Genomic DNA, 27,429 nt, shown 5'->3' on the forward strand with positions numbered 1-27,429 from the left:
TAACTTCGAAATTTAATTTTTTGCCATCTCCCTGGTTGTTCAACCCCTGTGAAATAGTAAATGAAACAATGGTTAGAATCACTAACTAAAAATACGATTTTTATGTTATGTTTTATCACTTTGTTTTATTATTCTCGAATCTCTCTCTCTCCCTCCCTCTTTTCTCCCTTTAAATGCTGGGCCATTCCCAAACACTATGATGGAATGTCATAGCTCTTTCTTTCTAAAATTATTGATTTAGTCTGATAAAAAAGAATCATTTAATCTGATAGAAAGGAATAGTTACCCCTCAATATTTTCTCCAAATGCAGAGAAGGAATATCATTGTCATATCATGTAACTGTTTAATGCCTGTATGATTAATGTTACTTAATAGGCATATAATAAGCACCTCTGATTCCCACAACTGATTTTGAAATGCCTCTGCTGTCGGCAAAGAATGTCTACTTTGACTATATCGTAGTATGTGGCTGAGAGGTGAAAATAAAAAGTTGATAACTTTCCCAGCAAATGGAGATCCACACATGGCATTCTAAGAAAATTTTATGCAACTTATGTGAGACTGGGGATTCGTGGTCTTAATTTTTGAATTTCTGGACACTTTTATGACCTCCTCAGCCAGGCTACCTACTTGAATGTAGACTTTCAATTTTCCTACGGAGGTATAATATCACTGAAGCCTTTATGGTATATATTATTTCCATTACCAGGAAGATACAAAGTCATTTTTACTTTCCTTTGAGAGTGTCTCCAGTCCAGGTGTAATAATACTAACACTAAAGCTATCTGATGGCTGAGACAGAAATGGAGCATGTTGGTTGCATGTCTCCTGCTGAGAATTTGTTTCATGAACTTGATAGAAGTTCTCTGAAGAAGCCACATGGCATTTCTGTTCCTGAGTTTTCTGAAATATGTTGGGAAGGGGTCAAAGGGAATGGATAGTTGAATATAGGCCAACCCTGCTTTCCTTGAATGTCACTAATTTAATGTGTATGGTGCTCTAGAGTAGTATTTCTCAAACTGTAGAGTGTACCACAGTCACCCAGAGGACTGATTAAAACAGAGTGCTAGGGGGTCGCCTGGGTGGCTTGGTCGGTTAAGCATCTGACTTCGGCTCAGGTCATGATCTCATGGTCCGTGAGTTCGAGCCCCGCATCAGGCTCCGTGCTGACAGCTCAGAGCCTGGAGCCTGCTTCGGATTCTGTGTCTCCCTCTCTCTCTGCCCCTCCCCTGTTCATGCTCTGTCTCTCTCTGTCTCAAAAATAAATAAACGTTAAAAAAAAAAAAAAAACAGAGTGCTAGGCCTCATGCCTATAGATTCTGATGCAGCAGGTCTGGGGAGGGGCTGGAAATCTGCATTTCTAACATACTTCCAGGTGAGGCTGATACGGCTCTTCTGGGCAGCACACCTTGAGAACCGCCCATCTAGTCGAGAAGGAAGCATCAAATCAGATTTGCCAGGCACATCATGTAATGAGCCAGTTGTTGGATGTGGACCACGCCCCACCTATAAAGGGCAACTTCTCCTTAGCCAATCGATTATTTTTGTTGAATCTTATTCCTTATTGAGGTAGAAAGTGCTTCCAGTGAGGTGTGTAGAGGGTTGAAACCTAAGTGCATAGGTGAATGTATTTTACATATACACCCTTACCACCACCACTACCACCCAGATCAAGATACTGAATGTTTCCATCATCCCCAAAAGTACCTGCTCTGCTGGAAGTAGACTTATGCTAACTTCCAACACCACAAATTAGTGTGGGCTGTTCTTAAACTTTGCATAAGTGAAACCTTACAGTGTATGCTTTTTGTTTTGGTTTCTTTTGCACCATGTATGTGAAGTCCATTCGTGTTGTTGAGTATATCAGCTGTTCTATTTATTGCCCTGTAGTACATCCAGTGTAGAAACTACCACAATTTGTCTCTCCATTCTCCTAGAGCTACTTGGTTGGGTTATTTGCAGTTTTTCTGCTGAAAGCCGATTCCAGCTGAATATAAGCACAGTATTATTTTCTGGTTTTTCAAGAAAGGAGCTAGACATCTATGTTGTTACATAAACATTTTAAATGTTGGTGAATATTTAACATTTTGAACATTGAGCAGGTCATGTTAAACATGGTTGTGGCCCATGTCTGGCCCACGAGTCATAGGTTCTCAACGCCTTTAACATCTTGTCCTCACAAATGTTTCCCTCATGGCTAAAATGCCTCTTATGCCCCTGTACAGAGTCAAGCATGAGACATGTAGCGCTGATGGGTGCCTGCCAGCAGAATTTCCCAGAATCTCTTTTGTTTAAGCTTACATAGATTCTGCTCCCTGGAAGATTGTGGGTGTGAAATAAACTTCCTTCTCTCCACCAGGCTTGGGGAGCCCAGGTTCATGGTCCTATAGGAATGAATTGAATGGTATTGATGCTTCTTAGCGTGCAGTTTGCAAAGTGCATCTGTGTCATTGCTGTGTTATTCATTCATTTATTTATCTTGCCAAAACATTAGCATTTGTGAAACAGCTTTAGAGGGTTGTGGTGGATTAGTACAGCATGAAAGGAAGTTGTGGCTTGTTCTCGAACAGGGAGAAAAGACTTTTCATTGTAAAATTCATAATCTATTTACTGTCTGATGGACTGTATTACATGTCAGTTGCATAGCAACAAAACAAAGTTTGTCTGTTTAGGAAAATCTGAAGGTTTCTTGTAACATAAAGATAGAGGATGCTTTCTGAACTTACATTTGCTTCAACACGCACTCTGTCACATGCCAATAATAGAACAACATCATGATGAGAGTTTATTTTAGGTAATATAAATGTTAACCCAAATGATGGAAGGCTATTATTATATGTTTATGTGATGGGAAATCTTATCTATTTTAAAAGATGCAATTTCCTGTCTTTATCCAAATCTAACTTGAGCAATAGCTGTCTTCTTTTCTCCCCCATAGTTCGTTGGGGGGAACAAGAAATGTTTATTTTTATCCAGTTTATCTTTGTTTCTCCACTGATTTTTTTTTTCTGAATATCATTTTAGATAATGAGCATAGGTTCAGCTGAAGATTTTCCAGGATCTTCTACAAATCAAGAATTGTGTTTCCCTGAATAATGTCAAAACAAGGGCTGAATTCAAGCAAACAGTGAATTTGATTTTGTTTGTTCATTTGATTCAGCATCACTGGGGAAGAGATTCTGACTTGGTTTCTCAGCTGTTATTCTCTGGTTAGATCATCCATCTTGAAAGCTGATTTGTTTTCCATTACAGTCAAACTCCTCAGTCTGTTTCTTTTTTTTTATTTTTTTTTATTTAAAATTTTTTTTTTTCAACGTTTATTTATTTTTGGGACAGAGAGAGACAGAGCATGAACGGGGGAGGGGCAGAGAGAGAGGGAGACACAGAATCGGAAACAGGCTCCAGGCTCTGAGCCATCAGCCCAGAGCCCGACGCGGGGCTCGAACTCACGGACCGCGAGATCGTGACCTGGCTGAAGTCGGACGCTTAACCGACTGCGCCACCCAGGCGCCCCCTCAGTCTGTTTCTAAGAGTGGGATCTTCTCATTGATCGAGTTGTTTATGGTAATATGCTTCTGGTTATATGCTAGAGCCTCATTACTAACCTCACGAAATGGTCAGGGCCAACCTGCCCAAAAGCACTGGATTAGGATCCTGAAGATCTGAGTGACCTAGCAGAATGAAAGCTGTGAAATGAAGACATAGCATGGTGAACTATGTGAGAACAGATCATGGATTATAAATTGGCATTGAAAGTCTTATTAATAATAATTATTAACAGGAGACATAAGGTAACAAATTCTGATATGTATTTTGTTTTTATATTATTTATTTTGGAAAATTAACATTTTTTTGGTGAAAAATCTTTAAGGATTTCAAACAATTCAACAGAGTAGAAGTAAGAATCATATATTTTACCATGTAGAGATAATTGTTACTTATGTTAGGTGAGTACTATTTCAGATATTGCTGTACCCATATAATCAATAGCAGTTGGATAGATAGAAACGGCTTCTATAGAATAGGACAACACAATACATTTTACATTTAAGTAAAATATTCAATCTAGTTGTACCTGAATTTAGTAGAAGAGAAAGTGAAATTGAAAGGAATTCTGAAAATTAAGGTAAATGCTTCTTTCAAAAAATAAATGCAGCATAAAAGTGCCTGTTCATCATATTTTTTAAATTATGAAAAACTTAACAGGTTGGAGTAATTTTTTGTTCTGGCATACACATGTTTCATTTGTAGACAGTATCAGTCAACTTGTTGCTATAAAAAATGAAGAAATTATCCTCTTATACCTACTATCCTCTTTTTCTCTCCCTTGTCTCTCAACTTTCTTAATATATTATTAGTCTTATACCATCAAAATAGAAAACATCTTCCTATGTAACAATAATTTCCAAAATTGTTGAATTGAGTACAGGTGCAGTTGGAAAAAAAAAATAACATATTTATCAATAGGTTACCAGTTTCACAGCTGGTAGTGCCCAGGAAGAAAAGGCATTGAATGAATGGCAACCAGACTCATGCTGCAGGGTGAATGAAACTCCTTTGGCATGAAGCCTGTGGAGAGGGTATTCAGGAGCCTGGAAAACAACCTTTAACTTTCTTTTAATGTATCAGTTTTCATTGAAATGGGTTTAATACTTACTACAGTATTCAGAGCTTCCACATTCCCTGGTTCTTGACTTTGATTCACGTGTTCTTGGTTTCCTGCATTTTTTTTGGAAATTGTATTTTCAAAAATAGCTATATTCCTTGAGTTTGTGTGTGCTTAAAACTCTGCTGCATGCTTTTACATTTGAATGACAGATGAATATATTTTGGGATCACACTTGCTTTTTGTAGACATTTTGGATTGCCACCTGGCATTGAATCTGATGTGGAGAAATGGACATGGGCTGGCTTTCTTCCCCTTGCTGTTTACTGTGTCCTCCTCCCAAAAGAAAACAAAACAGAACAGAACAGAGCCTGGTGTCTGAAAAACTATTTCCTTATCTATGAATTTTAATAGTTTCAAGTGAGGTAATGTGACATATCACATGACTCAGTTTAAAAAGAGAACTATGCCAGGACACCTGATTGCCTCAGTCAGTTGAGCATCTGACTCTTCATTTTGGCTCAGGTGATGATCCCAGGGTTGTGGAATCAAGCCTTGCATCAGGCTCCACACTACTTAGTGTGGAGCCTGCTTAGGATTCTCTCTCTTCCTCTCCCTCTGCTCCTCTCCCATTCTCTCTCTCTCTCTCTCTCTGTCTTTAAAACAAAACAAAACAAAACAAAACAAAACAAAATAGAACTATGCCTAGAATGCTGTTTTATTTTTAATTTAAATGTGAAAAAGCCAACTCAACCAATATCAACTATTAACATATTTTTACAGCACAGCCCTCTATTTTTATGTTAGCTTGACCAATAATGGTATAACAATAGTAATATCAGTGGTTATTTTAAATTTTTGGACATTTGTTCCATTAAAACAAAGTTATTTAAAGATTCTTATTATCCAGTCCAGGGCTACTCCATGAATGTTCAATGAGGATGAAAAAGTTTTATATATGTGTTGTCTAATATAATAGCCATTAGCTACATACGGCTGGCTATTGGGCACTTGAAATATACCCAATATTAAATGCTTCAACTTTCTTTAATTTTGGTTAATTTAAATTTAAGTATTCGCATGTGGCCTATTGGTTCCATACTGGATTGAATACCTCTAGACATTCAGAACAACCTGAAGCATCAAAGAAACTTTATCTAATAGACTCAGGACCAAACTTGCTACCTTGTTACCCTGGGCAAGTGATATAAGGACTTTTCAATGCAGCTTTCCCAATTAAATAATAAACTGTTAAAGTAGCTTTTACCTATATGGCAGGGGCATCAATTGTAATAATAAATGTAATATTGTTTTAAATTATTTTAAAGGAAAATACTCTTTTGATCTGAAGCAGCTTTGTGTTTTGTTTTTCTTATTAATCTTTCAGTTGTGGTTTATGGGAAGATCCTAAGAATTTTGCTTTAAAGTCTTGAATTTATGGCCCAATCCAGCCACTAGCGAGCATATCTTGAGAAAATAATCTTGAATGTTAACTTTCATACTGTAGGTGGAATAGTAATATTACTAGTCAATAAGATGTAATAATGAATAGTGACTCCCTTTTAAACTGTAAGGAATTATATATATATATATATATATATATATATATATATATATATATATGTAAGCTATTATACAAATAACAGTAATAAGAATATATGCCTTGTAGTGTAATGACTGATGTCTTGGAAATCTGAAAGGAATGAGCAAAGTTTGTTAGACATAGTGAAGTATGTCCTGTAGAGTAGACAAAATCCAGTATCCTAAATAGCCAACTGGCATTAATAAGGAGTCTTTCTCTAAGCAAATTTGGCATCTTCTTGATCCAGGAGCACAAATTTCTTTGCCATATGAACAAGTAGCACTGCCAAAGTCAAGAACACACTTTGGTTCTGATTTTCCTTTATTGTTGTTGATACCAGATTATCTGGTTTTAATATTAATGAGCAAACCTCTCAGATTTTTGGAAAATTTCTGAATAATAGTAGACAATAGGTTTAACATATTCAAGAATATGGTTTTGGTTTCAATATTAATTAACATTATAGCAATGCTTCTTATTTTAAGCATTAATAAGCAATGACTTAAATTTTTGAGAATTTCTAAATAACAATAATTTAATATGTGATATAATGTGAACATTCCTGTTCTAAGTAGTGATTTTTTATTTTTCTATTTTTTATTTATTATTTTTTTAATGTTTATTTATTTTGAGAGAGACAGCACAAGCAACGGAGGCACAGAGAGAGGGAGACACAGAATCCGAAGCAGCCTCCAGGCTGAGCTGTCGGCACAGAGCCCGATTCAGGGCTCAAACCCATGGATTGTGAGATCATGACCTGAGCTGAAGTCAGATGCTGAACCAACTGAGCCACCCAGGCGCCCTAAAGAGTAATTTTTTAAATGCACTAAAAAAGCAGTCAGGAAGAAACTCTTTTAAGATATTCTTCAATAGTCTAACTGAGTAAGGTTAACATTCACTATTTTCAGCACTCCAACCACACACACACACACACACACACGTACACACACACACAGACACACACACACACACACACACACACACACACACACACAAAGGCAACAACCTTCTAAACCAAGAAAATATTAGAAGATTCAGGCATTAGTAAACTGTTAATCTGCAAAAGAGAAGAAAAGTTTTAATTTATGTGATTATTAAATATCTGTGATTATGGCAAGGCAGTGTATATGAAAACCAGAATCCATAACTTTGAAAATGCAATCATTGGATCAACTGGTGGTTTTGTCTGCACAACTGCATAAACAATTTGCCTACTTTCCACTAAATTGACCAGATGCTTTGTTGTCATGTAAACACAATCTAAATGAAATCCACAGATTCCGCCCCCCCCCCCAAAACCTTATTTTAGCTAAATGTTTCTTGGCTAATCTTATTCCAGGTCTGTTAACAATTTATCCAGCATGATTTGATTGGCTTTCACTTCTTTTGCCACCTCTTGTCCATCCTTTATTGATGCAAGTGTAAGTAAATAAACATAGAAAGAAAGGTCTTTGGAAAGCCTGACACTCCTTGTTGGCTCTTTCACAGGAAGGGCATGGTTAAAAGGGCATGGGAGGTTCATGCCCAAACTGCCTCTACATTTGAGATGCCTACTCTAAGGAGCTTCTCTCTGCCTCTAAATATCCTCTCTGTTAGCACCCCTACTTACAAAATGCTTCAAAGACTTCAGGTAAGTAAAAATGTAGCAACACATATTTTTTAAAGTTAATTAATAATGATATATGATGAATTAATTAAGATGATGTAGTCTCTAGTAATTTTCATAAATGTTCACATTCTTGTTGCTTATCCAAACCTTCCTGATGATGAAGGTTCACAAGGTCCTGGGATATTTTTTATCTTGCCCAATAGAGGGGAATGAGAGATGATAGAGCTGCAACAACAAGAGAAGACTCGCATCATGCAAGAATCAAATTCTCCATATCAATTTCAATTTATGTTACGGGCTGCTGACCCTTCTGAGTTTTTTAACTCTCATTCAGAAATAAAGCATACATCATGTTTTCTCAGTGGTCCAATCCAGTATAAGAGACAACATTGTTTCTAGTATAGACTCATTTACATTTTTGCTTCCACCAAACTAAGAATTAAGAATGAAACTGAGAAATATGGGACCCTGTTAGAAAATGCTCATAATCATACCTTGTCTGCTATTGAAGCAGTTCAGTAAAATGAATAATTATGCTTGTTACTGGCTATCACATGATAACATATCAGTTACCAAAACAATATGTTATTAAAAAAAAAAACTTTTAACTAGCTTTATGTGAAAGGTGTGAAGCATTAGGAGAGTGGAATTTTGTGGACATAACCTTTAATTTCCTAGAGGACCCTAGATGCCATCAGATATTTCTCTGAACATTGAGGTCATGCCATGATGAATACTGGAGTAAGGGATGCCATCCAGATCTCTGGGCTTGTGACAGAGACCTCCTTCTGTTATGGCACATTGCTTTCTGCACTGCTCTTTGGTGCTTTGAATATTCATCTCAGAGAGGTCAGAGTTCTATTATCACTAACTGTAATACTTATTAACCCTTTAGTATGACAGAAATGCAGTGTCAAGAACAATAGACAGTGTCTCTCAAACGTGTTCTTTCTACTCACGTAGCATTGCTTCCAGATCTTGCCACACTGAGTGCATTCAGGGGAAAGCAAACAATATGGTAAAGATGTCTGGACATCAAGTCATGCTTATGGAAGGTACCACAGTCTTGGGGTTGACATGATAATCTTTACATTCTTACATGCTATTAAGTAAATACATGGGTAAACTTATGCCACGTTGTCCTAAGTACAAAACAAACACCAATAAGGAAAAATCATGAGGAAATAGTGCTAGAAGCTAGATTTTCATGTCCATGAGAGCAGAGAATCTCTCTGTCTTGTTTTTGGTAGAATATTATCAGCACACTATCTGGAATTGTATTTGATAAATGTGTGTTAAGTTAATCATTGAAAATTTGTTGGGGATATTATAGAGATTTTTTTTTAGAACCAACTCTGACATTCTGTGTTTGGCATCAGATATAGCAAATACTTAGTGAAATTTTATTTAGAAGTTTAAAATTGAAGTATGTAATGGAAAATTCTAAGAATACTGATTTTACATGTATTTTATGATCATGAATAGCTATTGTGAAGTTGTGTTTGATTTTCAAAATAGAAATTAAACAGGAGATATTATACAATTAAGAAGTATAATTTTCTCAAGGATATATTTCATAATTTCAAATTTTTTATCACAGTTGATGATAAATAACTACCAAACTGAGTTTGATAAATTGTTGAAATGTCGCAAAGTCATAGAACTTTAGAGTTGCTTGGAATATGTCAGATCATGTGGCCAAATATTAGATGTATTTAGTAGGCAAGCCCTATGATCCACTCTGAATAATGACTCTATAGCCAAATAAGTTAGGTGATGTAGGTGTGCCATATCTCAATCATGCAATAGTTGGACCTTAAAACAGGCTGAGTAATTAATATTTATTTAGTCCTTCTGAGAAAATGAATTTTTGCTTAATCATCCTAAAAATGTCCCATTGAGATTTTATAACTCATGGCACTTTATTGGAAAAAACAAAACACAACTTGAATTAGGTCCAGCAAAAGGAGGGGTTTTTAAAATCTCACTAAATCATAGGAAGTGTTAAACACCAAGCCACAGGAAAAACATGAGTACAGTTCAGCCTTGAAAAACTTGGGTCCAGGAATTTGAAAGCAACAAGGACTCCTCTTGCTTTTTTTTTTTTTTAATTTTGGTTCTCTCAGAATGTTGGCTTTATTGCTTTCTCACTGCAGATAGGCAACTTCCAGATGATGGGTCATATGGCTACCTGTTGCTCACTAGATTCACATCTCTTGGCTCTGCTACCAAGAAGAATTCATGCTCTTGTTCCAGCTCCAATTCAAGATTATCTGAGAGCAGAATGCTAATTGGGTCACTTGTGCATTCCTTGACCAAACAAACATGGTTAGAGAAAAGGTCCAGTAGGAACATAAAGCCACACTGAACCTCAAATGCTACAATACAGAGAAGAGGGAAGAAAAGAATTCCTACTGTTTCCAGAGTAAGGAAGTTTAATTGGGAACAAAACAATAAGTGTTCCTTTTAGAAACAAATGCTTTCGTAGTATAAGTTTATCCCATGCAATATTTGTTACATACTTATCTCAAAAGATTGTTTTTTTTTATCTGATATTCGATTTCAACTTGGCACTTTGTTTTCTTTGTGTGTGTGTGTGTGTGTGTGTATGCGCGCATGCACTAAATTTGTGCACATCTTTACAAATTAACAATGTTTTATGGTCATATTTCAATTAAAAAATAGAAACAGGAAACATATGAGTTATTTGACCTTAATCTTATGACATCTGAAGGGTACACAATCAATTGGCAACTGGGAAATTTGATGCAGGCCAGAGATTGCCTCGATCCCACTGTGAGCAGTGTGTTACTTTGTTTGCTTGACCATGCGTCAATGATCCAGAACCATACTGTCAGTTTAAGACCACAGAATGTTTGATGGAAATTTAACATGTTATTTCAGAGCTAGTGTGTCCAGTCTTGCAAATTTAACTTCTTGATTGCTTTATTGTTGAAGTTCATAAATTAATCATATAAACTTAAAGTTGAGTCTTGTGGTTTAATAAGACACATCTGCCTATTAATGTATCTCAAGTCTTATGTTAAAGACGTCTAGTTACTTTTGTGAAACCAGGTATTTTCCATAAACACTTTGTGTATGTCTATAATTAATATAATAAATGGGGCACTTGGGTGGCTCAGCAGATTAAACGTTGAACTCTTGATCTCGGCTCAGGTCATGATCTCATGGTTTGTGAGATGAATCCCTATGTCAGGCTCTAAGCTGAGAGCATGAAGTCTGCTCGGGATTCCATCTCTTCCTCTCTCTCTGCCCCTCCCACTCTAGTGTGCTCTCTAAATAAATAAATAAATAAATAAATAAACATTTTGAAAAATATATAATAAAGAACTAAAATTCTGTGGAATGCTAAAAATCCAGCCGTTTCATTTTTAGTGTAGAAAATTGACCCAGAAGGATTACAACTCATCCAAAGTCAGTCAACTAACAGTAGCCCAGAGCTAGAGATAACTGATAAAGTTAAAAAAATTTTTTTTAATGTTTATTTATTTTTGAGAGAGAGAGAGCGAGTGGAAGAGGGGCAGAGAGAGAGAGGGAGACACAGAATCTGAAGCAGACTCCAGGCTGTGAGCTGTCAGCACAGAGCCCAATGCGGGGCTGGAACTCACAAACTGCGAGATCGTGACCTGAGCCGAAGTCAGACGCTCAAACAGCTGAGCCACCCAGGCACCCCATTGATAAAGTTTTAATAAAAAAATAAATCAAAGTGTAATGGCAAGAAATTTAAGAACTTGTTTAATGCAAATCTCTGCCAGAATACTCCTCATCAGTTGAAATAATATTTGTAGACTTCAGGTAATTGTTATTTCAAAAAATTAATAAACTTTGAAGTGGCACAATTTTATTTTCCACATCACAATGCTGAAGGAAGTGCATGAAGCAAGAGAGATAACAGTGATTCTTCAAGATCGCCAAATAGTAAATGGAATTCACCACAGAGGAGATAGAAGTCAGCTGGCATCGTGGAGCACAAACCAATGTGTTGAAGTTGTCATTCTATTAAGGTGTCCTTTTCTAACATCTGTGGACACTGACCCCATGAAAGTAGTCCAAGGGCCATTTATATGCTGTTAATTATCTTGATCCTGCTATCAGGAGCTAAGCATACTTCAGTACAGAGAACCAACAGTTGGCTGTCTAGTATACACCAAGTAGTCTGTCAGAAGAAAGGAAAATAATCTGATCTTCTCTTTTTCTTTTTTTCCCTAAGTTGATTTATTTATTTTGAGAGAGAGATGAAAGAGAGAGAGAGAGAAAGAGAGAGAGAGAGAGAATGAGCGGGGAGGGGCAGTAGGAAAAGGAGAGAGAGAATCCCACGCTGTCAGCATAGAGCCTGATGGAGGACTTGATCTCATGAACTGCAAGATCATGATCTGACCTGAAATCAAGAGTCGGATGCTCAACCAACTGAGCCACCCAGGTGCCCCTAATCTGTTTTTCTTTAGATAGTACTGGCCCTACATGCAGGAAGAGCACATAGTTGTTTATGTGATATGCCTTAGAAATCATTAAAATCATCAAGGGGAAGACAGAAAGAGGATGACATCTCCCAAAGCAACTTCAGGGGGATGCAGGATGAGTAAGTATAGCCGCCAAATAAAGTGGCACTAAATCTCCTAATAGGAAAGCAACTCCTTATCCAGAGAACAGAAGTGAAGACTGAAGATAAGTAGAGAGAATCAGAAGACTCTATGCTTCACAGGGTGATCATATGCTTCAGTTTGTCCACAACAGTCCCAATTTTATACTCATTTTCCCAGTGTAAATACTCCATTCACTCCCAGAACCTCCCAGTTTGGATTATAAATTACATGGGCCCATGGGTGGAACAATATAAACTATATTATGATATACCTCAACTGATCTGAGGTTCTCTCGTACTGTTGAAAATCCTAGCTGTGTACCTGAACAGATGAGGTATTGATGGGAAAAATGCAGTGTTTCTGGAGAATCCAGAGGGATGAAAGAAAGGCTAGAACCCAAGGAAGTCATTTTTAATAGGTAAACAGTCCTTTAAGAATGAAGAAAAATAAATAAACAAAAACCTTTGCTTGCTTGTGACCAAAATCAAAACACGGAATCACTTGTACACAAGATTTTATAGGCCACTATCGAATCGGGTTATATTCTGCCCTGATGACATAAGAATAATGAGTAACTAGTTGGAATCCTTTTTGACATTGTAATTTGATGTGCTTTGAAAAAAAGAGTTTCATAGAGAAAGATAAACATCTAATTCTCCTCTCTGCTACTTCAAGGTCAGAATCCTCAATATGGGGAATGGATGAGAGGGAGAGGCTTTCCTGCCTGCTCTAACTCATCTGGCCTCCCGAATGTCTCTGGGCAAGTGTGACCATCTATCATTCCTGTCTACCATCTAGTTTTTCCTGCAGAAGTTCATTGCCTTTGATTCCCTCCAACAGCTCCTCATCAAGTCTTACTCTGGTAAGGGCTGGAGCCAGGGAGAATACAGTTGAGCATTTGCCTCTGGCTCCTGTTCTGGCCCTGGCAAGGCTAGACTCCAGGATGAAGGCAGAAATAGGAATCCAGCCATAAGTATCTGTTCCAGTCAGATTCTCGCCAGACTGGGATCTGGTCCTTATTCGAACACCTGAGATCCTGCTCTTCAGCTCTATGGTGTGGTGGTTTAGACAATTATTTCCACTGTCAGGTGTGGGTAAGATGGCTGAATACGGAAAAATACAGAACCATGATTATAGAAGATTTTGGTCTGCAATTGTTATTTAAAATTCAGAAATAGAGAACATTCCCAAGAAGATTCTTCCAAGTACGGCACTTGGAGTAACACTTATTAAAAATGATCCTCGTGTTCTAGAATAACTCAGCTAACGCATATATGTAGGTAACATTTCTATAGAGACAAGGACAGACCAAATGTTGGGTATTGAATACAACACACTGATAAGCAAAGTAAAAAAAAAGAATATTGTATGTTGACATGTATGTCTATAAAAACATGTTTTATTTATATTTATTAACCACTGGGGGATGATTCATCGATGGACTATTTGCTGCCATAGTCCCTTGTATCCATTTACAACTCACCTTCAACTTAGGTTTTATTTGAGTGAGAGAATCCAGAAGATTAAACAACAACAACAACAGATTCTGAAGTGTGAAGTGCTGATTGGTGGGAAATCTGGATTACAGGAAGACCAGCTCCATTCTAGGCTCTGTGACAGGCACAATTTTCACGTTTTTATATCTCAACGTCAAGGACCTATTTAAAATTTTCATTCACAAGTATTTTCCAGCATCTCTCTCCAACACCTGCCCAGGTTGGCTAACAAAGCAGCAGAAAGAGATCAAAGCTATGGTTATTTTCCCTGTTCTTCACACAATACATGTCTCAGGTATCTGTCTGGTATTTAATATAAAAAGGAAACCTGCCACCATCATAACTGTTGATATATATGCTACCAGTACATTGAGCTACTAACACGTTTGCCTGTTATGTCAAGGCACCCGAAAGTTTCAAGCTTGGCAAAGTAATGTTTTTCTTTTTCTTCTTCTATAATCCTAGGGTAAACGTTAAGCAGACAGCATTTCTGCTTTGAGCATTAAAGAAGAAAAAAAAAGACTGAATTTGAAAAGCCTACTAGTACACTTTGGGGATTTTGGAAAGTGTCGTTTGGCTGGGAGCTGAGTGGAGAAGCTGCCATTTGGTAGATGGGATAGGAGGGAAGCCGCATGGCCTCATTCATAACTTCACAGCTACTGCAAATATCAGCTGATGAATATTTATGTTATCCCTGGCTGAGACCCGAAAGACAAACAGGGGAAAAAAAAACGAAAGTTAGGAAAAGGTCGTCTGAACTCTGTGGGATTTTTTACCAACACTTTCCATGCGCGAGCGGTAGCCCTGAATGAAGTCATTCTGTCCAGGGGCCCTGCACAGGAAAACAGAGTCTGTTCATTAGTGCCCCGCACTTTGTTTGAACCTTGTACATTCATAGGGTCCTGAAAGGGAAACCCTTTTCCTTAAATCAAACATGCAGGATATACAGCTACCTTATTATTAGGTATTCTTTTTTTTTTCTCATAAATTGTTGCAAATCGCTCCTCATCATATGGTAACTCTGATGGTTCAAAGAGAGAGCAAATCAGTGATGGGGAGCCTTTAAATATATAGTTCAATATATATAATATATCTCAATATATATATTATATATATATATATACTATATACATATATATAATATATAATATCTCTATTATCAGTTTCTGTTCAGGAAAGGAAGCTTGAAATTTGGCTAAAAGGAAATTTGGCTGCCTTGAGGATTTCAATGACAGACAAATCCTGTGATTTTCTTTTCTTTTCTTTTTTTCTTTTCTTTTCTTTTCTTCTTTTCTCTTTTTTTTACTTTCTTGTCTTTTCTTTTCCCTTCTTCTTCTTCTTCTTCTTCTTCTTCTTCTTCTTCTTCTTCATCTAAATTCAAGTTAGTTAATGTACAGTTTAGTCTTGGCTTCAAGAGTAGAACCCAGTGATTTATCTCTTACATATGACACCCAGTGCTCATCCCAAAAGTGCCCTCCTTAATTCCCATCACCCATTTAACCCATCCCCCAACCCACCTCTCCTCCAGCAACCCTCAATACAGAGAACATCCGGTGATTTTCTAACACTCACAGAAAGGCAGGTTTCTTCAGAAGGGATACCCAGAAGTGTTTCACTGAGATGAGGAGGAGATGTAAGTGATTTATAAAGCAAGTGCTCCCAGGAGACATGGGGATGTGAGAGAGGGGGAATAAGACATAAAGGGAAAGATACCTGGATCCTGCAAGGAACTCTAGAACCTAATTATGCCTGAATATTTGTACCAACGTTAGGCAAGGGACCTGGGCTTTCAAACTCCTCCACTAGTCAGATATTGGCTAAGGACTGCCCACTAGTGGTATGGAGGCTGGACTTGGTGACCAACGATCTCAGTTTGCCTGAGACTTTCTTGCCTTTGGCAATGAAATTTCCACATCTTGAGAAATGGTCTCAAGCAAACTGGGTTGGTTGGTCCCACTTGAAGGATACAAATTCCCAGGCATTTCTGGCTCTCTGAACAGCGAAGTTGCTCTAGAAGTCCAAGGTCAGCCTTCTGAAGAAAGTCACAAGTTCATGCCACAGGAAGCAAGGCCCACAGCAGCTTGTGGATTGGCATACAGACAGGGAACATGGAACTCAAGGGCCTCTGGGTGGAGCTCAGCTGTGTCCCCTACAACTGTCACTTCCTATAACCAGTTCTCAAAGCAACAACTACGTATTGATAGTGATTATTTTAGATGGGAGATTGAAGGCAGGAACTTCAGGTAAGGTATTCAGTTCATCCTCCACATAAAGTTCTTTGTTGCGTGAGACATAAGAGCTATGGCATATAGGTTCAGCCCTATGGAAGACTCACAAGCAGATTCATTGAAGAGAGTATTAACGCTTGAAGGAATTAGGTACCAACCCACAGGTTAGAAATTCACAGAGTGTACGTGAACAAAATACTTATAGATATTATAGGGGGAGGGTATATAAGCAGCTGCGGCCAGCAGTGACTTCCTTTCAACATGCTGCTTCCCATGATGCTGTGGTGTCTAACTGTGAAGGTATATCACATATATGTGGTGAAGACAGGAGTTGAATATTCTCTAGCACTGCCCAAGATTGATGGAATCCTATATCTCTTCTGATTTAACCTTTAAGAGTTAACAATAACTGCCCAAAGTAAATACTGAAAAATCTGCAAACTGTACCATTTTCTTGCATTCTTTCCTTAGGTTGTAAGCATAAAAATGAGAGTATTTTTTTCTTGTGTTCCTCCTGGTTTATAAAAATAAAAGAGTGAGTGAGAAGGTCAGTTTACTAACTAGAGTAGGTATATTTGGTAAATGGCGTGAGTGTTTTTGACTTCGTGAGTTGGCAGTAACAGCTGCTTCACGTTTCACACTTGGTTCTTGTGTTATTTTTCTCAGCTTTTCAAAACCCTTGTGGAGCAGACCCACCCAGAGGATTTATTATAGGAGTGCTTCCTTCTTCCTGAAGCAATCCATTATCCACATAAAAGGATGTCTCAGACAACCTACTTTGTGTCACTGTTTAGGAGACACAGGGAATCTGAGAAATGGTTGCCAGATAAATAGGTATAAAACTATCTGGCAGAGGGGCAGCTGGGTGGCTCGGTCAACTGAATGAACGACTCTTGATTTCAGCTCAGGTCATGATCTCAGGGTCATGGGATTGAGCCCCGCATTGAGCCCCTTGTCAGGCTCTGCACTGAGTGTGGAGTCTGCTTAAGATCTTCTCTCTCTCTCTCCCTCTGCCCCTCTTCCCCACTCATGTGAGCTCCTTCTCTGTCTCTTAAAAACAAAAGAACTATCTGGCAGAATATTATAGGGGCATGCAAAAAAAATGGGCGTCCAACATTGCTTTGTTCTTTGAGAAAACAATTGAGGGTTTGGCTTCTTGGTAATTCTCAAACCTTTTCTAAATATCAGCCAGGTTACTGGTTACTGTTTGATCATGAGTTTAAACTATCAGGGCACTTCTTCAAAAATTGTACCTTAGCCTATTGCCAACTTAGCACCACAATTAAACATCAAAATGGTCTTTGCATAAAGAGGGGAGAAATGAGATCTGATTAAAGGAGAAGGGGACATAACAATAGCAACAACAAAATGTTATACATGAAAAAAATAGGGGTGTGCTATTTCTGAATGATTTAGTGTGAATATTTTGAAAGGGCAAAGACTGATGGCTGAGGATGGACAAATTCACTAAAATTGAGAGCCATAGAACTATGACTAAGCTTTTGAAGCAATAGAGAAGTGAATTTATAGCATGTTAAAGGAATAATATTTATTGAAACCCTATCCTAAAAATGGTACAGATAAAAAAAAAAAAAAAGGCTGGATTTGTGACATTTTAGCCATCATTTCATTATACGTCTTGAGATTTGAGGGAGAGCTTACCTAAGCATTTAAGTCATTGGTTAAGTAATTTTATGTGTATCTTCCGACCTTATATGACTGGTGAGAGCAGTTACCCAACTGCATAACCCAAATGAGGATTCTGGGTCATGGTACAATATGGGAACTAGGTAAAGATTTGTTGAATGAATGAATGGATTTTACTATGAACAATTAACTTTTTATGCCAAGAAATAGTAAGATTAAATGTGCAAAACACACCTGTTGCTGGAAATTCATGAAAAGTAAAAATTAGTGTCAATTTCTAAAATAACATTGATCAGAAATCAGTCTGATCACACTGTACCTCCAAGTGCCTACCGTCTCAGAGCTAGGAAAGGTATGGAGACTGTTCAGCGCACTTTGCTTTTCACTCAACTGACAACATTCTATGAGAGGTTAGTTGTCTAGCATAAGTCAGTCTTATGGCAAAATATTTTCCCCAATTAAAAACAAATTAATTATATTATTTGGGGATAGAATTTTCCCCAGGTTACTTTTGCTCCCTCTGTTCCCACTTAGTGTCAATGGATTACTTCAATTAGATACCTACAGATCAGTTAAACAGAGATTTGAATATTTTTTTTTTACTGAGTCTTCATATTTTATAAAATTTTTCTTCCCACATGGGAAAGCTTTAATTACATGACTATATAAAGCTACACAACTTCTAGGTTTTTGGGGTTTGCTCATATTTTCTTCTTTTACTCCCATGTACCCCATCAACCTGGTCAGTAGGCATCAAATGACTTACTGCCCATGCCCTCGTAATTTTTTTCCTTACAAACCCTACCCCTGCCCCCTGGTTTGGAGCCTCCTTTGAAGAATTTGCCTTTCCTCTGTATTCCTGGAGACACCAATCACAACTCAGATCCTACTGTGCATAATTTCCAACTTTATTATCTGTATCCTCCCTAAAATGTTCCTTTGTCTTTCTGTTCACAACTATTTCCTTAAGTTTGTTTTTAGCAACATAGCATATGTAACAGACATGCAAGAAATAGTTGTTAAATGAATTAATTGTAGCTAGCCCAAGAATCATATTAGTGGACAAAGGATCTAAAGAGAAGTAGTGATCAAACCACTGATGAAATGAATGTTATTTTGGCAAAATAGTCTTCAGTGCTGTGAGAGTTTTCAGATTTTTTCTTTTCCCCTCCCCCTTTCATTGACCTTTACTCCTGGCATCATAAATTCAATACAGTAACTGTTCTGTCATAGGTGGTAAGCTTTGAATTCTTCCATTTGTAGCTAAGAAGTCACTTGGGTAGTAGCAACAAATGTATGGCTCCAGGAAGACAGATAAAAGTGTAATTTGGAACTTGAAAAGAAAGGTATTGCATTCAGAGCTGTGTATTCATTTATTTGTATAATGTAAGCTACCAGAAAGAATTTCTGAAGGCATTTCACACAGATAGATATTCAGGCTCAAAATGTACTCAAGGATTCCATTAAATGACAATACAATCCACTCTCTATAATGAATTTTGATCATTAAAATGTGGATGATGTAACTGTTCACATTATACCAAAAACCGACCAATTCAGATACTATTATTTTTAAACGTAGGATATCTTAGGAGCCAGGATTAGTTTTTATTTAAACAATTGCTTTCTTTTACAAATAAATTGATTTGCTTAAACAAATAATGTGCGAGGGTAGAAAATACTTTTAATACAATCCTTTTTCATCATAAGTTTTATATTGAATTATAGGTTAACTACTTTTTTTTAAAGTTTATTTATTTATTTTGAGAGGGAGTGGAGGGGCAGAGAGAGAGAGGGAAAGAGAAAATCCCAAGCAAGCTCCACACTGTCAGCACAGATCCTGATGTGGGGCTTGATTCTACAAGCGGTGAGGTTATGACCTAAGCAGAAATCAAGAGTCTAATGCTGGGGGCGCCTGGGTGGCTCAGTCAGTTAAGTGTCCAACTTCTGCTTAGGTCACAATCTCACGGCTGCTGGCTTCAGGTCAATCATTGGCTCTGTGCTGACAGCCCTGAGCTTGGAGCTTGTTTTGGATTCTCTCTCTTTCTCTCACTCTCTTTCTCTTTCTCTCTCTCTCAAAAATAAAAATAAACATTAAAATTGTTTTTTAAAAAAGATTCTGATGCTTAACCAATAGCCACCCAGGTGTCCCTATAGGTTAATTACTTTTTATATTTTTTATCAAGTTATAATTTACATAAAATCTATTCTTTCAATTCTACATTCCAAGAGCTTTGGCACATGCATACAGTCTTAGAATCACAACCTCAGTTAAGATATAAAACAGTTTACTCATCCCCCAAATCTTCCATATGTCCCCTTGCAGTCACCTTTTCCTCCCACCCCAGCAACTAATGACACATTTTCTGTCCCAAAAGTTTGTCCTTTTACAAGATGTCTTAGTTGAGATCATACAGTATATAGCCTTTTCAGATCATCTTCTTTCACTCACTTCTTTTAGTGGACATAAGTTTCAACTCCTTTGGATAAATACCAAAGAACATGATGATTGTATCATGTGATAAGAAAATATGCTTAGTTTTTTAAGACACTGTCAAATTATCCTCTAGAGTGGCTGTACCATTTTGCTTCACTACCATCAGTGAATGAGAGTTCCTTTTGCTCCACTTCCATGCCAGCATTTGGTGTTGTCAGTGTTCCAAAATTTGGCATTCTAATAGGTGTGTTGTAGTATCTCTCATTGTTGTTATCTCTGATAACATATGGTGTGGACAATCTTTTCTTTGTTTTTATTTTTTGGACCATATTTTCATATGCCTTTTGTCATATATATGTCTTCTTTGGTGGGGTGTCTGTTAAGGTCTTGGCACACTTTTAATCTTCTTCTTCTTTCCTCCTCCTCCTCCTCCTCCCCCTTCTTCTCTTTCTCCTCCGTCTCCTTCTTCCCCTTATTCCCTTCTTCTTCTCCTTCTCTTCCTCCTCCTCCTTCTCCTCGTCTTTCTTCTTCTTCTTCTTCTTCTTCTTCTTCTTCTTCTTCTTCTTCTTCTGTTTATCTTCTTACTGTTGAACTCTAAGAGTTCTTTGAATATTTTGGATAATAGTCCTTTATCAGATGTATCATCTAAAAATATTTTTCCCATTCTGTGACTTGTCTTCTCATTCTGTGGATATTGTCTTTTGCAGAGCAGATGTTTTTAATTTTACTGAAGTTCAGCTTATTAATTACTTCTTTCATGGATTGTGTCTTTGGTATTTTTCTAAGAAACCATCACCATTCCGAAAGTCATATAGATTTTCTGCTCTATTATATTTTTAAGAATTTTATAATTCTTTTTATATTTAGGTCTGTGATTCATTATGAGTTAATTTTTGTGAATGGTGTAAGATATGTATCTATATTCACTTTTTTAAAATGTGGAAGTCCAGATGTTCTAGAACAATTTGTTGAAGAGACTACTTTGCTCCACTGTATTGCCTTTACTCATTTGTCAAAGATCAGTTGCCTAGAGGCAACTGGGTGGCTCAGTGGTTGAGCATATAACTTTGGCTCAGATCATGATCTCAAGGTTCATGACTTCAAGCCTTGAATCAGGCTCCACACTAACAATGCGGAACCTATTTGGGATTCTCTCTCCTCTCGCTCTGCCACCTCCCCCACTCATGCTTCCTCTCCCTCTCTCTCAAAATAAATAAACTTAAAAAGATCAGTTGCCTAAATTTATGTGAGTCTATTTCTAGGTTCTCCATTCTGTTGCATTGATCGATTTGTTCATTCTTTCACCAAAACCACATCATCTTGATTATGGTTATTTAACAGTAAGACCTGATGTCTGGTAGTGTTAGTCCTCCAACTTTGCTTTTCTCCCTCAATATCGCGTTGGATATTTGGGGTCTTTTGCCTCTTCATATAAACTTTAGAATCAATTTGCCAATATCCACGAAATTAATTTGCTTGTATTTTGATTGAGATTTCATTGAATCTATAGATAGAATTTTAAAGAACTGACATCTTGACAATGTTGAGTTTTCCTATCCATGGACATGGACTATGTCCCTATTTATTCAGTTCTTTGATTTTGTTCACCAGAATTTTATAATTTTCCTCATCTAGACTTGTATATATTTAGTAGATTTATATCAAAGCACTTCAGTTTTAAGGTGATAATGTGAGTGATATTCCATTTTTACTTTGAAATTTCATTTCTTTATTGCTGGTTTATAGGAAAGCAATTGACTTTTATATATTAACCTTGTATCCTACAATCTTGATAAAATTGCTAAATAGTTCCAGAAAAATATTTTTTATTCTTTTAGATTTTCTACATATGCAATAATGTCATCTTTTAACAATAACAGTTTTGTTTATTCCTTCCCAATCAGTATACCTTATATTTCCTTTTCTCGTCTTGTTGCATTAGCTAAAACTTCCAGCATGATGTTAAAAATTAGTGAGTAGTGAAAAGTAGTGATGTTGAATCATCCTTGACTTGTTCCTATCTTTGTGAGAAAACTTCTAGTTTCTCAACATTAAGTATGATGTTAGTTGTAGGTTTTTGTGAATATTCTTTATCACGTTGAGGAAGTTTTCCTCTATTCCTAGTTTCCTGAGAGTTTTTATCATGAAAGGATGTTGGATTTTGTCAAGTTTCTTTTCCCGTATCTATTGATATGATGGTGTGATTTCATTTATTTATTTATTTATTTATTTATTTATTTATTCATTTATTTTTCTAATCAGTTGATAGGATGGATGGATTACAATCATGGTAATATTTTCAAATATTTTTGGTCTTGGTCCACTTGTGTAATTCTTTTTATACATTGTTGTATTTTATTTGATATGTTGTTAAGTAATTTTATTTCTATATTTATGAAAGATATGGGTCTGTGGTTTTCTTGTAATGTTTTTGTCTAGTTTTGGTATTAGGGTCTCATAAAATGAGTTAGGAAGTATTCCCTCTGCCTTTCTTCTATGAAAGAGATTGTAGAGAGTTGGTGTAATTTCATCCTTAATTGTAGAATTCACCAGTGAACCTTTATGGACCTGATGCTTTCTGTTTTAGAAAAATTTTGATTATTGATTTAATTTCTTTAATAGATATAACCTATTGGTATTGTCTATTTCTCCTTGTGTGGGTTTTGATAAAATTGTGTCTTTCAAGAAATTGGTCATTTTCATCTAGGTTATCAAATTTGTGTTCATAGAGTTGTTCATAATATGTTTTTATTACCCTTTTAATGTCCATAAGATCTATATGCACTTTCCATTTCATTTCTGGTTTCCCTTGATTTCTCTTGCTGAGTAGCGTGCTGTCATAGTTTGTTTACTCACTTACCTACTGAGTAATATTTATGTATGTTCCATGTTTTGCTGATTATAAATAAATCACTATAAACATTTGTACATAGTTTTTTTTAACATAAATTTTTATTTCACTTTGATAAATACCTAGGTGTAGAATTGCTGTTCCATATGGCAAGTACATATTTAGTTATATAAAGAAATTGCCAAACTATTGTCCAAAATGGCTGTGCAATTTTTTTTATTCTCACCAGAGATATAAAAGATTTCCTATCACTTTGCACCCTTTGGTATTTTCACTTATTTTTAAATTTTAGACAGTTTAATAGGTGTGTAGTGGTATCTCACTGTGGTTTTCATTTTTCTTTTTTTTTCAATATATGAAATTTATTGTCAAAATGGTTTCCATACAACACCCAGTGCTCATCCCAAAAGGTGCCCTCCTCAATATCCATTCATTTTTCTTTTGAATACTGATGTTAAGCATTTTGTCTTCTCAAGTATTGTGATGATCAGTTTTTTTTTTTTTAATTTTTTTTTTTCAACGTTTATTTATTTTTGGGACAGAGAGAGACAGAGCATGAACGGGGGAGGGTCAGAGAGAGAGGGAGACACAGAATCGGAAACAGGCTCCAGGCTCTGAGCCATCAGCCCAGAGCCTGACGTGGGGCTCGAACTCACGGACCGCGAGATCGTGACCTGGCTGAAGTCGGACGCTTAACCGACTGCGCCACCCAGGCGCCCCATATGATGATCAGTTTTAAGTTCAGTTGTTTGCTTTCTAATTACTGTGTTCAAATTGTATTTATTCTAGGTACAGGCTCTTATCAGACATGTGACTTGCAAATATTTTGTCTCAGTCTATGATTTGTCTTTTCAATCTCTTAACAGTGTCTGTCAAAGAATAGACATTTTTATTTTTTGATAGTGTCCATTTTATATTTTTTCCCTTAGTGATTGTGTTTGTGGTTTCATATCTAAGATTTCTCTGCCCAATCCAAGGTCACAAAAATTCTCTCCTATGTTTCTTTTCTGGAAATTTTACAGTTGTAAGGTTCTTTTTCAGAATTATGGTCCATTTATTTAGTTAAATTTTATACAAGGTACAAAATGTGTGTTGAGTTTGCATATATTTTGTGTAATTTTTCCAGCACAATTTATTGAAAAGACTATCACTTTTCTATTGAATTGCTTTTGCACCTTTATAGCAAATAATAGACTGAATGCATGAGTCTATTTCTGGTTTCTTTATGTTCCTTTGATCTATATGTCTATTCATTCTCTAATACCACAGCAGGCTAATTATTTTTTAAACCTTGAAAATGTGAAAGTGACTTTTTTTTTTTTTTTTTTTTTTAAATAAGTAGATGCCTTGGGAGTCTTTTGCATCCTTGGTGAATTCAACTAAACGTTCTGAGCTCAGATTCTTTATTAATGGAATGAGGAATTGGATTAGTGGAAATCTAAATCTAAATCTTCCCCCCCCCCTTTCATTTCTTTTTCTTTTCTTTTTTCCCTTCCCCTCCAACCTTCTCCTTCCTTCTCACCCTCTTCCTCTCCCCTGTCTCTTTTCTCCTTCTCTCTCCCCTACATTCCTTCACCATGTGGACAGTAGATGGTGCTGTGCTGCAACACATCTATTTGCCGGGGTCTTAAAATTTTTAAAGATCCTATTATGTCATCTGTTAAGTCCACGCCTTATGCTTACACTTTGAGAAATGATTGTTAAATCGTTAATGGAACAATGATGTTCACACCTCTGCCCCTTAAAGAAGCAAAACCCCAGGCATTGGATCAGGTCACCTACATGAGGTATACTGCTTCATTGGAAAAGTTGTCAAGAGATAAAAACTTTTGATTAAGAAGGACATTTTTTAAAAAGCAGTGGTGGGTAGTGGCCCTGAAAACCCACAGTGTGGCTCAGGCTTGTGTGACATTCGAGATGGTATTTGTTTATCCAAGAGCAAAAATATGGATGGCTGCTAAGAACATAGGATAGGAAGACCCTTTGCTCAAAATAAAATCCCAAGGTTAATTTGTCTGTGAATCACTGAGCCAGCTGGCTGTCCTGGCCCAGCTATGACTTTTGTGGTGACAGCTGTTTCTACCAAGATTCGATGGGTGGGAGGGAGGGCCAACCTGGTGGTTGCAAGATGGGATGGAAGTGGGAGATGGATTGAAAGAATGGACTATGGTTTCTTTAAAAAGGAAACCCATGGGTCTCAGATATTCTCAATTGAACTCTTATTTCCTTTAGCTGTACATCATGCTTTCACTTCCTGGACGAGAAGAGGTGGGTGTGCATGGTCAGTTGTTACTTCATGTCCCCTTAGGTTATGATCTAATGGTGGGTGTTTAATTTTCCCAAAGTTTAGCAAACTGTGAAGGTTTCCAGAAAGGGCACTCTATTTGCTTCCAAATAACTCAGCCTTTACTCTTTTGGCCCCAACACCCCAAGGGGCTATGGACTCTTGTATGTTTCCTATAGCCTGGTTTTCCAAAAGCAAAATAAAAGGCCCTTCTTGGGCTTGATGGCATCGTCCTGGGGTTTCTGTGTATAAACAGTAATAAGGTCCACTTTATGGTGCTTTATGGTTTCACAAAGCAACTTTACAAACATGTGTAATTATCCCTTTCCTTAGAAAATGGAGGTTCACATTAGGGCATTGGAGGTCCAAACCAGAGAGGCCAGTGAGAAAGGCATGCAGAAGTTGCTGATGGCCTCTAACCTTACTTAGATCTCCACTTGGGTGTTGCAGTTTTGCAAATCCAAAACTGAGCTTCTGATCCAGTCCACTCACTTTCCTGTCTTCTCTATCTCAGTAAATGGCAATGTCATCCTTCCAGTTCTTAGCGTCCAAACTTTGGAGTTGTCCTTGACTCCCCTCCTTTTTACTCTATACCTGATCTACAAGAAAAACCTGTTGGCTCTACCTTAAATATATATTCAGAATTTGGGGCACTGAGTGGCTCAGTCAGTTGAACGTCAGACTCTTGATTTCAGCTCAGGTCATGATCCTAGGGTCGTGGGATCAAGTCCCTTCTCTCTCTCTCCTTCTGCTTCTCTCTCTCTCCCTCTATCTCTATCTCTATCTCTATCTCTATCTATCTATATCATCTATATCGATATATTCATATTCCGACCACTTCTCACCACCTCAATACACCCTGGTCTGACCCATCATTGCCTCTTGCTTGAATCAGGACAAAGTTTTCTAACAGATTTCCCTGTTTCAACCTTTGTCCCCATTTCAATCTGATCTCAATATAGTCACTTGTCACTATATATGCACAATATAGCCATTGTCACTCCTTTGCCCAGAACCTTCCGATGGCTCTCCATTGTACACTGAAGAAGGGCAAACACCTTACAAAAACCCTGTGTGATGTAGTACCTCGTAATTTGGGGATCTGGTTTTGTGTCACTAATCCTGTCACTCATAGTCTCCTACTGTTTCTCAAACTTGCCAAAAATGCTCCTGCCTTGGGATCTCTTTACTTTCTCTTTATCCTTGCCCAGATACCATCCTCACTCTCATTTCCTTCACATCTTCATTCAATGTCACCTTCTTATTGTGGCCTTCCCTGGCAGTTCCGTTTAAAATTATACTCCTCTCTAACCACTTCCTATTCCTTTCCTGGTTTAATTTCTCCCTTCAGCACTTAATCTGTACTAAAACAAATTTTTTTAAATATTTATTTATTTTTGAGAGAGAAAGATTGTGAATTGGGGAAGGACAGAGAGAGAGGGAGACACAGAATCTGAAGCAGGCTCCAGGCTCTGAGCTGTCAGCACAGAGCCCATTGCTGGGCTCAAACTCACCACCCATGGTATCATGACCTGAGCCAAAGTTGGACACTCAATTGACTGAGCCACCCAGATACCCACTTAATCTGTGCTTATTAATTCTGCTCACCATCACCCTCTATCTCCTAGAGTATAAACTCGAGGTCAGGGATTCTTGTCCATTTTATTCCCTATGTATACCCAAATCCTAGAATAGTGCTTGACGCATAGGAGGCGCTCAATAACTATGACTGACTGATTGACTGACATTCCCCAACACACTTCCATGGTATGAGGCCTTGGCAGAATCAGCAAAAAAGAACTACAGCTAGATTTCCTGGCTTGAAGAACTGGAGCATGGAATTAAATGCCCTGCAATCATTTTATGAATAATCCAGTTTTGTGTTCCTACTCCTGGAGATTCAGATCCATATATATTTTTTAAATGTTACTTGTTTTTGAGAGAAGGAGAGAGGGGTAGAGGGGCAGAGAAAGAGAGGAAGACAGAGGATCCACAGCAGGCTCTGTGCTGACAGCAGAGAGCCTGATGCGGGGCTTGAACTCACAAACCATGAGATCATGACCTGAGCCTACATCATACACTTA

General features: G+C 37.2%; 1 long non-coding RNA gene across 1 annotated transcript; it reads left to right on the plus strand.

Annotated features, from left to right (window-relative positions):
* The first annotated feature begins 3,520 nt into the window (after positions 1-3,520).
* LOC147582644 (uncharacterized) lies at positions 3,521-11,658 on the plus strand. The gene is made up of 3 exons (XR_015249377.1): positions 3,521-6,986; positions 7,678-7,819; positions 9,955-11,658. It is a non-coding gene; the product is annotated as an uncharacterized LOC147582644 (long non-coding RNA).
* The last annotated feature ends 15,771 nt before the right edge of the window (positions 11,659-27,429 follow it).

This window comes from Puma concolor, chromosome A3 (genome assembly GCF_028749965.1).
Source record: "Puma concolor isolate L17-30 chromosome A3, mPumCon1.1.hap2, whole genome shotgun sequence".
Classification (NCBI taxonomy): Eukaryota; Metazoa; Chordata; class Mammalia; order Carnivora; family Felidae; genus Puma; species Puma concolor.